Here is a 13,379-nt window from a genome sequence, read left to right on the forward strand (position 1 = left end):
CACTACTGAGCATGGTGCACATGTGCACTCACTGGAGGAGCCCATAGGCATGGAGAGAGGAGCCAGCCCTACAACCAGCCACACCAGCACAGAGTCAGGTATGTGATGTGTGCTGGGAGGGGTGTTAATGTGTTCTGGGGAGGGCATTGTAATTGTGCTGGGGGGATGCCATGTAAAATGTGTACTTGGAGGTCGACAATGTAATGTGTGCTGGAAAGGGGGGCATTGTAATGTGGGCTGGGCAGGGGGGGGTGGGGTGCGGTGTTAGCGGCTGTAGTTTAGTGTGTGAGGAAAGTGGGGTGCAGTGTAGCGGTGGTAGCATATTGTGTGTAAGATAGGGTAGCGACTATAGTGTAGTGTGTGCGGGAAGTGGGGTGCAGTGTAGTGGTGGTAGTGTTGTGTATATAGTAGGGTAGCAGCTGTAGTGCGAGGAGTGGGGTGCGTATAAGGTAGGGTAGCGGAGGTGGTTTAGTGTGTGCACGGAGTGGGGTGCAGAGTAGCGGTGGTAGTGTAGTGTGTGTAAAGTAGGGTAGCAGTGTACTGGTGGTAGTGACATGCGTATAAGGTAGGGTCGCTGTGGTAGTGTAGTTTGTGCGTGGAGTGGGGTGCAATGTAGCAGCGGTAGCGCAGTGTGTGTAGGGTAACAGCGGTAGTGTAGTGAGTGTGATGCAGGGTCACAGCAGTAAAGTAGTGAGTGCGGGGGGTTGCAAGGTAGCGACAGTAGTGTAATGTGTGTGGCAAAGGGGTACAGGGTACTGGTAGTAGTAGTGCCGGGTAGCAATGGTTTTGTAGTGTGTGTGTGTGGGGTGCAGGGTAGCAATCATGTAGTTTGTGGCATAGGGGGTGTAGGGAAGCGGCGGTAGTGCAGTGTGTGCAAGGGGAGGTACAGGGTTGTGCCAATGTTGTTTGTAGGAGGGCGTAAAATGTATAGTTTGCTGGAGGGAGCCAAACACCCTAGTACCGGCCCTGTGTGTGACGGTGCCTCCTATGAGTGGGTGTTGCTGCAGCACATCACGGTCTCCACCCCCTCAGTGCAGGATATCCCCATGACAGTTGCTGTCATGGGGCCCTAGCAGCGCCCCACTCTGATCATCACTGCATGCCGCAGAGCGGGAAGCCCAGTGAGTACCAGGAGATGCGGGGGAGCTCTGCACTGTGAGAATGCACCATATGCAGGGCAATGTGCTCTGCAACTTCTACTCACTGCTGCCCAGTGTCTGCTGCTTGTGTGCCCAGCAGATGGGCCTGGGAGACAGTAAGTACCAAACTTCCCCTCTTACTGCTCTGCACTGTGCAGCTCTCACCAGGGGCTCTGTGCCCATTGCACCCACTGCCTGTGCCATCTACCCAGCCTCTCATATGCTGTGTGACTGACTTATTGGGGGGGGGGGAAGGTTGGTGGTGAGGGTATGATGCTACTACTATCAGTGTACACTGTACTTCCCAAGCGGCAGAACCTACCAGCCCAGCTACATACTGGTGGCAAGCACTGTGCACGAGGTAATGACCGCTTATTTGCCCTACAGTATCAGAGTGTGTACGTCTGAAGGTATCCAGAGCGAAAGTGTGATGACATGAGATAAATCCGGTCCAGTGCATCTCCCTAAAAAGAAGGCTCTTTTCATCCACAGGAAGGCCAGGTTAGTAGCTAGTACACACCACCATGAAGCCGAACCTTATCCATATAGTAGATAGCCTAACTCTATCTACTATATACACACACACCTAGCCTAACCCTATCGATACACACACACCTAGCGTAACCCTATCGATACACACACACCTAGCGTAACCCTATCGATACACACACACCTAGCCTAACCCTATCGATACACACACACCTAGCCTAACCCTATCGATACACACACACCTAGCGTAACCCTATCGATACACACACACCTAGCGTAACCCTATCGATACACACACACCTAGCGTAACCCTATCGATACACACACACCTAGCGTAACCCTATCGATACACACACACCTAGCCTAACCCTATCGATACACACACACCTAGCCTAACCCTATCGATACACACACACCTAGCGTAACCCTATCGATACACACACACCTAGCGTAACCCTATCGATACACACACACCTAGCGTAACCCTATCGATACACACACACCTAGCGTAACCCTATCGATACACACACACCTAGCGTAACCCTATCGATACACACACACCTAGCGTAACCCTATCGATACACACACACCTAGCGTAATCCTATCGATACACACACACCTAGCGTAACCCTATCGATACACACAACTAGCGTAACCCTATCGATACACACACACCTAGCGTAACCCTATCGATACACACACACCTAGCGTAATCCTATCGATACACACACACCTAGCGTAATCCTATCGATACACACACACCTAGCGTAACCCTATCGATACACACAACTAGCGTAACCCTATCGATACACACACACCTAGCGTAATCCTATCGATACACACACACCTAGCGTAACCCTATCGATACACACAACTAGCGTAACCCTATCGATACACACACCTAGCGTAACCCTATCTATACACACACACCTAGCGTAACCCTATCGATACACACACACCTAGCCTAACCCTATCGATACACACACACCTAGCCTAACCCTATCGATATACACACACACCTAGCCTAACCCTATCTATACTCACACCTAGCCTAACCCTATCTATACACACACACCTAGCCTAACCCTATCCATAAACACACACCTAGCCTAACCCTATCCATACACACACACACACCTAGCCTAACCCTATCTATACACACACACACCTAGCGTAACCCTATCTATACACACACACACACCTAGCCTAACCCTATCTATACACACACACCTAGCCTAACCCTATCCATACACACACACACCTAGCCTAACCCTATCCATACACACACACCTAGCCTAACCCTATCCATACACACACACACCTAGCCTAACCCTATCCATACACACACACACCTAGCCTAACCCTATCCATACACACACACACCTAGCCTAACCCTATCTATACACACACACCTAGCCTAACCCTATCCATACACACACACACCTAGCCTAACCCTATCCATACACACACACCTAGCCTAACCCTATCCATACACACACACACCTAGCCTAACCCTATCCATACACACACACACCTAGCCTAACCCTATCCATACACACACACACCTAGCCTAACCCTATCTATACACACACACCTAGCCTAAACCTATCTATAGACAAACACACACGTAGCCCAGAGGCGGATTGGCCCACCGTTTCACGGTGGGCTGGACCAGATTTCACTCTGGCTGGGCCGCTTACCTTGGTTAGAAGCGGCCGCATGCCCATCCTGGTCACAAACGGCAGCATTGCCCAAAACAAATTTGGCTGCCGCATATATTAAAAGCACATATGGTGGCCATATTTGTTTTGGGCTATGCTGCACTGTGTGAGCAGCTGCGGCCGCTGGATGACGACGGAAACGTGGCGGTGGTGAGTAGTGGCCGCGCTTCCGTCGTCATCCGTTTTTTTGGGGGGCGGGCTTGACTGACTAGATTCGGCTGGATGCAGTTATTGCAGGGGGACTATTAAATTTTGGCTGCTACCATGTAGCGCTAGCACAAGTTCCATCTCTCCGTCTCCAGCACATTAGTAAGGGCCGTATACACATAAGTCTACACAATAATGACGCTCACACATTAAGCCTCACACCTCACTACATTAGTAATGTCCTTCTACACAAAGCACAGTAATGTCCATTAGACATTATTCCAAAACTTATTTCTATTTAACTGGATTAGTCCTGACTATTGACTTGTGGTAGTGTCAAGCAGGCAGCAATGTGCAGGGGCAGTCTCATGGACTCCAAAAACACACATGGGAAGAGAAGCTGCTGCAAATGGGCATGCACAAAAGCCCCCAGGTTTTTCGATAGAAAAAAAGGCCCTCTTGTTATGGTACATAATGTGTTCAAGGGAGGTGGCCCAGTTGGGAGACCCCCTGTTACCCCCCCTGTCTCTATCTCCCCAGCCCCACAGGCTGCAGAATAGACCCTGTACGCATGCGCCTATTCTGCAGCCTGAGGGGCTGGGGACATAGCCAGCAGCTCAGAGAGCCACTAGCCATGCCCCCACAGCGGCAAAAAATGGGGCGTGGCCTCATGGGAATAGACCACACCCCCATATTGATAGGACACGCCCACCTAAAAATCGGGCGCGCCTACGGCGCGCAGCAACCCCCCGGCCCCCCTTTAGGGCTGCTTGAAAACATTTCCCGGGCTGGTTTTAATTCCCAATCCGCCCCTGGGGACAAGTACTGCTGGTGTATGAGAGCAGGCCATGATCAGGGAAGAGAAGCACCAGCAGCTGCGGGAGAAAGGGGTCCTCTTCCGGGAGTACATGAGATGTCGCAGGATTCTGGGAGTCTCATGGACATTCCAGGAGAGTCGGCAACCTTGACATGTTACATTTTACTGCAAAAGACTTTAATGTTTTTTTTTCTACAGTACATTACTGTTATTTATTGTGTGCTAGCAGGGTGTGTGTGTCATATTAGTTTGGGTATTTCTAGAATACTGTATTATGAATTTGGGACACGGCTGTGTGACATAATAAATTAGGGACACTGATGTATGTCATATCAAAAATTGGAGAAAGCATGGGCGGTGGGTTAAATGTTGCCAGGGGGCCAACAAACCTTGCACAGGCCCTGCATATTTGTAAACATATTTATTTTCACTTGTAATTAAACAATTCAGAAAATCTAAACTGAAACAATTAATATTCTTTCTGCCATCTGCCATCTGCCATCTAGTGGACATTTATGGTTCAACTTAACAAATTTAAATTGACTTGCAGGACTGTATAGGGAGTGTAGACTGCTAATGCTGCCCATCAGCATTGCCTTTAATGGGCCAGACTATTTGCCAGTTCTATACAGAGTAACAGGGCATAAAGTGGTCATGCAGATGTGGGGGAACTCATTTCTCTATTACACCCCCTCCACTCCCCCCATTAGGCAGAGACACTGCCAGTGGTAGGGTTTTTGGCATCCCCCTGCAAACTAGAATGCTTTTCTGTGAGAATTACTGTGCAGGGCCAATGTGGAGGTTAAAATGTTCCACCTCACCATTAGAGGTGGTGGAACTCAGTTCCACCCCGTTCCCCCTCACTTTAACCTTTGCAGAGTAATATTTGTCTCTCTCCTAAGGTAAATTTCCTAAGCTTTGACTTTGAATTCATCAGCGATTTCTAAAGTCGCTAAATACAAAATGCAAGTCCAACATTAGATAGCAATAAACCCAGCAGAGCAAACAGTGAAAATGGTCCATAGACAGCTGTACAAATCCTGTATTTATTAAGCATTGTGTAAGTAAATCCAAAAGAAGCTGCAGAAACATCTCAGCTGAATATCTATAAACCTGTCAGGTATTTATAATGGGTGCACACATTTTTTTTAATAATTACCCCTCCAGAGCCTCAGGATAATGGCAGCAGCACTGTGGAAATCAGTGAAAAAATGGCCGTTGCATCATTTTCCTGGCTATCTGGACATGCACACTAGAGTCTGATCCTTCTTGTCCAGGGGGCCTGAACTGAAGAGGCTGGTTATTTTTTTTTTTTGTGGTGGTTCACATGCATTTTTTATTCATTAACTATTTATTTTTATAGACCCGCATGTGTACTGTATCCATCCAGGGGGGCCCACATGTGTGCTGTATTTGTCCAGGGGTGCCCACATGTGTGCTGTATCTGTCCAGGGGTGCCCACATGTGTGCTGTATCTGTCCAGGGGTGCCCCCATATGTTCTCTATCAGTCCAGGGGTGCCCCGATGTGTCCCATATCAGTCCAGGGCTGCCCGCATGTGTGCCATATAATTCCATGGGTGCCCCCATGTGTCCTGTATCAGTCCTGGGGTGCCCGCATGTGTGCCGTATAATTCCAGGGGTGCCCCCATGTGTCCTGTATCAGACCAGGGGAGTTGCCCTTTTTTTAATGAAAATAAAAATAAGGGTTTTTTTTATGTTATTTTACTGCAAGGGCTGTTAAATGCGCTGTAGTCCAGCGGTGAGCCAATAGTGCTGTCTAATTCATGGGGTGTTGCTAAGTCTGCCGTATAATTCCAGGTGTGCTGCTCTTTTTTATAATTAAAAGAATACACATTTTAATTTTTACTGCAGGAATTTGTCTGCCGTATTATTCCATGCCTGCCGCCATGTGTGCCGTATCAGTCCAGGGGTGCCGCCATCTGTGCCGTATAATTCCATGTGTGCTGTATCAGGTCAGGGATGCCCGCATGTGTAATGCATAATTCCTGGGGTGAGCCACGTGTGTCATATAATTCATGGGTTGCTGCAAAGTCTGCTGTATAATTCATGGGGTGCTGCTAAGTGTGCCGTCACAGTCCAGGGGTGATGCTAAGTGTGCCGTATCAGTCCTGGGGTGAGCCAAGTGTGCTGTATAATGGTGGGGTGCTGCTAAGTCTGCTGTATCAATACAAGGGTGCTGCCATTTTATAAATTAAAAGAAAAACTCTTTTTACTGCAGGAGTGTCACTATGTGTGCCGTATAATTCCATGTGTTCTGTGTCAGTCCAGGGGTTCCGTCATCTGTGCCTTATAATACCATGACTAGTGCCAGTTAAATATCATGTCCTCAGTAGTGCTGTTACATATCATGTCCCCAGGAGTGCCAGTTACATATCATGTCCCTAGTAGTGCCAGTTACATATCATGTCCCCAGTAGTGCCAGTTACATATCATGTCATCAGTAGTACTGTTACATATTATGTCCCCAGGAGTGCCAGTTACATATCATGTCCCCAGTAGTGCCAGTTACATATCATGTCCCCAGTAGTGCCAGTTACATATCATGTCCTCAGTAGTACTGTTACATATTATGTCCCCAGGAGTGCCAGTTACATATCATGTCCCCAGGGGTGCCAGTTACATATCATGTCTCCAGTAGTGCCAGTTACATATCATGTCCTCAGTAGTGCTGTTACAGATGTCCCCATTAGTGCTTTAAAAAAAAAAAAAAAAAAATGTCCCTACCTTGCCAGAGGTTGAACATGCAGTACATTCTCATTATGAATATGAAACTGCGGGCCTACTCTTCTCTGGCGGCCCGCCCAACCATGCCCTTAGATGGTACCCCTGGAGTGTATATAGATCCCTCCATCCACTGAGATAGTCCAATTAGCCAATTAGTCAATCAGTCCTGAGGTAGCTCCCCTGAAACGAGCATGTGCACATCATGTGAGCCTTCTAGATGTTAGCAAACTCCATCATAATTACCTCTTTTTCAAATACCAGGCATATGTATGTATGTCAATGTTAGTATAAGCTTACGACTACACGACGCTATGTAACATTTTATTTTTTATGTATCTCCTTTTCGCCTAGCAACACAGTACTGTAACCTTGTGATTGTGTCCTCTTCCCTGACCCCCCCCTCTTTTATTTCTGTACCCTCCCCTCCCTATATACATTTGAAAAGTTAATAAAAATTCAATTTAAAAAAATAAATAAATTATATATGATATGATAAAGTCAGAAGGACGAAACGCGTTGGGACTCACTAGCCCTCCTGTCTCATCTCTACAAAGTTAAGCTACTCTTTTTTTTTATTTCACTTTATACGGAATTTTTTAGGTTAGAATATATTTTTTAATTGTCTGTATTTTTTAAAGGGACATGCTGTCTACTTTGTTTAAATAAATGTACATGTTTTTATACGTACCTCCTGACATTTTTTATCCATAGTAAAAACTTTTTTATCGATATTTTCATTCACCGTGTTTTAGACCACCTTTTATAAGATCATTTATTTGGTTTCCTAAAGTGCGGACCAGCACACATAGTATTTACTATTTTAGAGCAATCAGTCGCCGCATCTTCATTTATTAAATGCATATATATATATATATATATATATATATTCACTTTCTGCAATGTTTGGTTTTTGGAATAATTTGGATAAGGGATACTAAACCTGTAATTATAAAATAATACATCAATGCTGGGTTTGTTTGTATCCTTTGTTTTTGGGAAGCTAATGACATATTTCCTGCATTGATTATATTAAACTGAAAAAAGATATTGATAAAAAAAATCTCAAGATGGGTGGGGGGGGGGGGATTTAATGCAGGGTGAAGGGGGTTACTTGCTGTTCCCACCATGGGCGGATTGGCCATTATAACCACTGGGAAGTTTCCTGGGAGGCGGACGACTTATGACTGCAGCGCTAATGGAGAGGTGTGATACCCGCGGCGAGTACAGTGGAGTGGCGCACCGCACTTATAGCTTGCCGCGGTCTGTGACTTCACATCAGGGGCGGATTGGGAAATAAAACCAGCCCGGGAAATATCTTGCAGCAGCCCTAAACGGGGGGGGGGGGGGGGGGGGGGCTGGTGTGATGTTGCGCGCCGCAGGCGTGCCCAATTTTTGTAGGGGGCGTGGCCTATATGTGTGGGCGTGGCCTATTTCACCATGCCCCATTTTTGCAGCTGTGGGGGCATGACTAGTGGCTCTTTGAGCTGCTGCCTATGTCCCCAGCCCCTCAGGCTGCAGAATAGGCGCATGCGTACAGCGTCTATTCTGCAGCCTGTGTGGCTGGGGAGATAGAGATGGGGGGGGGGGGGGTGACAGGGCGGTCTCCCAACTGTGTGTCGTCCCCCCCCCCGCGCCATGGGACACTGAGTATGGGCCACCTCCCTTCAACATATTATGCACCATAACAAGAGGGCCCTTTTTTCTTTTGAAAAACCTGCACACCTTATGCCACACAGTATAAGCCAATATTCACATTATGACACATGGAATGATCCAAAATTCACAAAATGCCACACAGAATGAGTTAAAAAAAAAAACATTATGCAGCACCCTACATTACATTATGCATCATAACAGTATGAGCTAAAGTTCACATTATGCAGCGGAATGAGAAGACACAGGGTGAGGTTGGTGCAGGGTGAGAGGGGGTGGTGATGAAGAGTGAGAGGGGGTGGTGATGAAGGGTGAGAGTAGAGTGGCAGGGTGGAAGAGGATGCAGGGAGGGAGGGGGGACGGAGGATGGCATAGAATGCTGGGAGGGGAGATGCAGGGTGGCTTAGGATGTAGGGAGGGAGGACGTACGCAGGGTGGCACAGGACGCAGAGTGTATATAGATCCCTCCATCCACTGAGATAGTCCAATTAGCCAATTAGTCAATCAGTCCTGAGGTAGCTCCCCTGAAACGAGCATGTGCACATCATGTGAGCCTTCTAGATGTTAGCAAACTCCATCATAATTACCTCTTTTTCAAATACCAGGCATATGTATGTATGTGAATGTTAGTATAAGCTTACGACTACACGACGCTATGTAACATTTTATTTTTTATGTATCTCCTTTTCGCCTAGCAACACAGTACTGTAACCTTGTGATTGTGTCCTCTTCCCTGACCCCCCCCTCTTTTATTTCTGTACCCTCCCCTCCCTATATACATTTGAAAAGTTAATAAAAATTCAATTTAAAAAAATAAATAAATTATATATGATATGATAAAGTCAGAAGGACGAAACGCGTTGGGACTCACTAGCCCTCCTGTCTCATCTCTACAAAGTTAAGCTACTCTTTTTTTTTATTTCACTTTATACGGAATTTTTTAGGTTAGAATATATTTTTTAATTGTCTGTATTTTTTAAAGGGACATGCTGTCTACTTTGTTTAAATAAATGTACATGTTTTTATACGTACCTCCTGACATTTTTTATCCATAGTAAAAACTTTTTTATCGATATTTTCATTCACCGTGTTTTAGACCACCTTTTATAAGATAATTTATTTGGTTTCCTAAAGTGCGGACCAGCACACATAGTATTTACTATTTTAGAGCAATCAGTCGCCGCATCTTCATTTATTAAATGCATATATATATATATATATATATTCACTTTCTGCAATGTTTGGTTTTTGGAATAATTTGGATAAGGGATACTAAACCTGTAATTATAAAATAATACATCAATGCTGGGTTTGTTTGTATCCTTTGTTTTTGGGAAGCTAATGACATATTTCCTGCATTGATTATATTAAACTGAAAAAAGATATTGATAAAAAAAATCTCAAGATGGGTGGGGGGGGGGGGGATTTAATGCAGGGTGAAGGGGGTTACTTGCTGTTCCCACCATGGGCGGATTGGCCATTATAACCACTGGGAAGTTTCCTGGGAGGCGGACGACTTATGACTGCAGCGCTAATGGAGAGGTGTGATACCCGCGGCGAGTACAGTGGAGTGGCGCACCGCACTTATAGCTTGCCGCGGTCTGTGACTTCACATCAGGGGCGGATTGGGAAATAAAACCAGCCCGGGAAATATCTTGCAGCAGCCCTAAACGGGGGGGGGGGGGGGGGGGCTGGTGTGATGTTGCGCGCCGCAGGCGTGCCCAATTTTTGTAGGGGGCGTGGCCTATATGTGTGGGCGTGGCCTATTTCACCATGCCCCATTTTTGCAGCTGTGGGGGCATGACTAGTGGCTCTTTGAGCTGCTGCCTATGTCCCCAGCCCCTCAGGCTGCAGAATAGGCGCATGCGTACAGCGTCTATTCTGCAGCCTGTGTGGCTGGGGAGATAGAGATGGGGGGGGGGGGGGGGGGGTGACAGGGCGGTCTCCCAACTGTGTGTCGTCCCCCCCCCGCGCCATGGGACACTGAGTATGGGCCACCTCCCTTCAACATATTATGCACCATAACAAGAGGGCCCTTTTTTCTTTTGAAAAACCTGCACACCTTATGCCACACAGTATAAGCCAATATTCACATTATGACACATGGAATGATCCAAAATTCACAAAATGCCACACAGAATGAGTTAAAAAAAAAAACATTATGCAGCACCCTACATTACATTATGCATCATAACAGTATGAGCTAAAGTTCACATTATGCAGCGGAATGAGAAGACACAGGGTGAGGTTGGTGCAGGGTGAGAGGGGGTGGTGATGAAGAGTGAGAGGGGGTGGTGATGAAGGGTGAGAGTAGAGTGGCAGGGTGGAAAAGGATGCAGGGAGGGAGGGGGGACGGAGGATGGCATAGAATGCTGGGAGGGGAGATGCAGGGTGGCTTAGGATGTAGGGAGGGAGGACGTACGCAGGGTGGCACAGGACGCAGAGTGTGAGGGCGGCATGGTGGCACAGGATGCAGGGTAGGAGGGGGAATGCAGAGGATGCAGGGAGGGGAGTCACAAAGTGGTGGAGGATGCAGGGAGGCTCACCGTGATGCTCCATTATACATATGCCTCACACCGTGATGCCCATTATACATATGCCGCTCACCCTGATGCCCATTATACATATGCCGCACACCCTGATGCCCATTATACATATGCCGCACACCCTGATTCCCATTATACATATGCCACACCGTGATGCCCATTATACATATGCCGCACAGCGTGATGCCCATTATACATATGCCACACACCGTGATGCTCCATTATACACATACCACACACTGTGATACCCATTATACACAAATGCCGCACACCATGATGCTCCATTATACATATGCCACACACACCGTGAAGCCCATTATACATATGCCGCACACCATGATGCTCCATTATACATATGTCACACACCGTGATGCCCATTATACATATACCGCACACCATGATGCCCATTATACATATGCCACACACCGTGATGCCCATTATACATATACCACACACCGTGATGCCCCATTTTACATATGCCACACACACCGTGATGCCCATTATACATATGCCGCACACCGTGATGCCCATTATACATATGTCACACACCGTGATGCCCATTATACATATGCCGCACACCATGATGCTCCATTATACATATGTCACACACCATGATGCTCCATTATACATATGCCACACACCCTGATTCCCATTATACATATGCCGCTCACCGTGATGCCCATTATACATATGTCACACACCGTGGTGCCCATTGTACATATGCCACACACCGTGATACCCATTATACACATGCCGCACACCATGATGCTCCATTATACATATGCCGCACAGCGTGATGCCCATTATACATATGCCCCACCCCGTGATGCCCATTATACATATGCCGCACACCCTGCTTCCCATTATACATATGCCGCACACCGTGATGCCCATTATACATATGCCGCACACCGTGATGGGTTGCCAGACAATAGCAGCACACATTTACATGACACCCCCCCCCCCCTCCCTGCACGTATGAACATGTCACCCCCCCCCACACACACACACACATATTAACATGTTACACAGTACACACACCCCTCCCTAGCACATTAACATATAATGCCCATCCCCAGCCCACATTACATACCTGGCTGGCTTGCTGTAGAACTGCTCCTGGCTCTGCCCATGCCTGTCTGGCTCTTCCAGTGTATGGCTGTGGCTGCCAGCCTGCTGTTGCTGCTATAGGGTGGATAGTAGAAGGGTGGGCGGCGCTGCACACTACTCATTAATTCTGCGGCCCATCCTGTTTTGAAAAAATCTTGCGCTGCCTGCTGGGGAGGGATCAATTCAACAGCATCACAGATGCTCAGAGGGGCCGCGGGAGCTGCTGCGTGCGGCCGCGCATGCGCACCAGCGCTCCCGCGGCCAGTATTACTGCTGCACGGGATGAGGCTGGCCGCGGCCATCTTAGTTGTGGGCAAAAGTGCCGTGGCCGCGGCCGCTAACCGTGGGGATAGCGGTCGGGTGGTCCGCGGCCCAGCCAGGGCGGTCGAGCGGCCGCTACATGGCTGAAATGGGCCGGCCCACTGGGAAATAGCCCGGTTTCCCGGTGGGCCAATCCGCCCATGGGGGTGGTTAAGGTAAATAATAAATAAGGACTGTGTGTGGGTGAGAGGAGGAAAGGGTAATGGGGTTGTTAGGTATATACAGTAGTATATATGAGGTGTGGGCGAGGGTGGTAGGCATTTATGTATATTAATGGGTATTGGGGGAGGTAATGGGTATATGTTATATAAGGGGTGGGGAGGGGGAGGCTGGGTATATAGTATGTAAGGGTATAGGATGTGTGAGGGGGTATATATATATATATATATATATATATATATATGGGGTTTGTGGCAGTGATAGGTATATGGTACTGTATATTTGGGGTGTATGGGGGGTGATAGTCATATAGTACATAATAGGTGTGTGTAGGGTGGGCATTTATGTATATAAGGGGTGTTGGGTGGGTGTAATAGACATATAGGGGGAAATTTACTAAAGGAAATTTGGGTACTCTTTACCTAGAACGGCGCCCATCGGGGTGATCGCGGGATCGCGGGCAGTACATAAACGGCCGCGACGCGATGCCCGCGATCACCGCGATTTTCCCATAGGGAACAATGTTAAAAA

Source organism: Crinia signifera, chromosome 5 (genome assembly GCF_055691185.1).
Source record: "Crinia signifera chromosome 5, ASM5569118v1, whole genome shotgun sequence".
Lineage (NCBI taxonomy): Eukaryota > Metazoa > Chordata > Amphibia > Anura > Myobatrachidae > Crinia > Crinia signifera.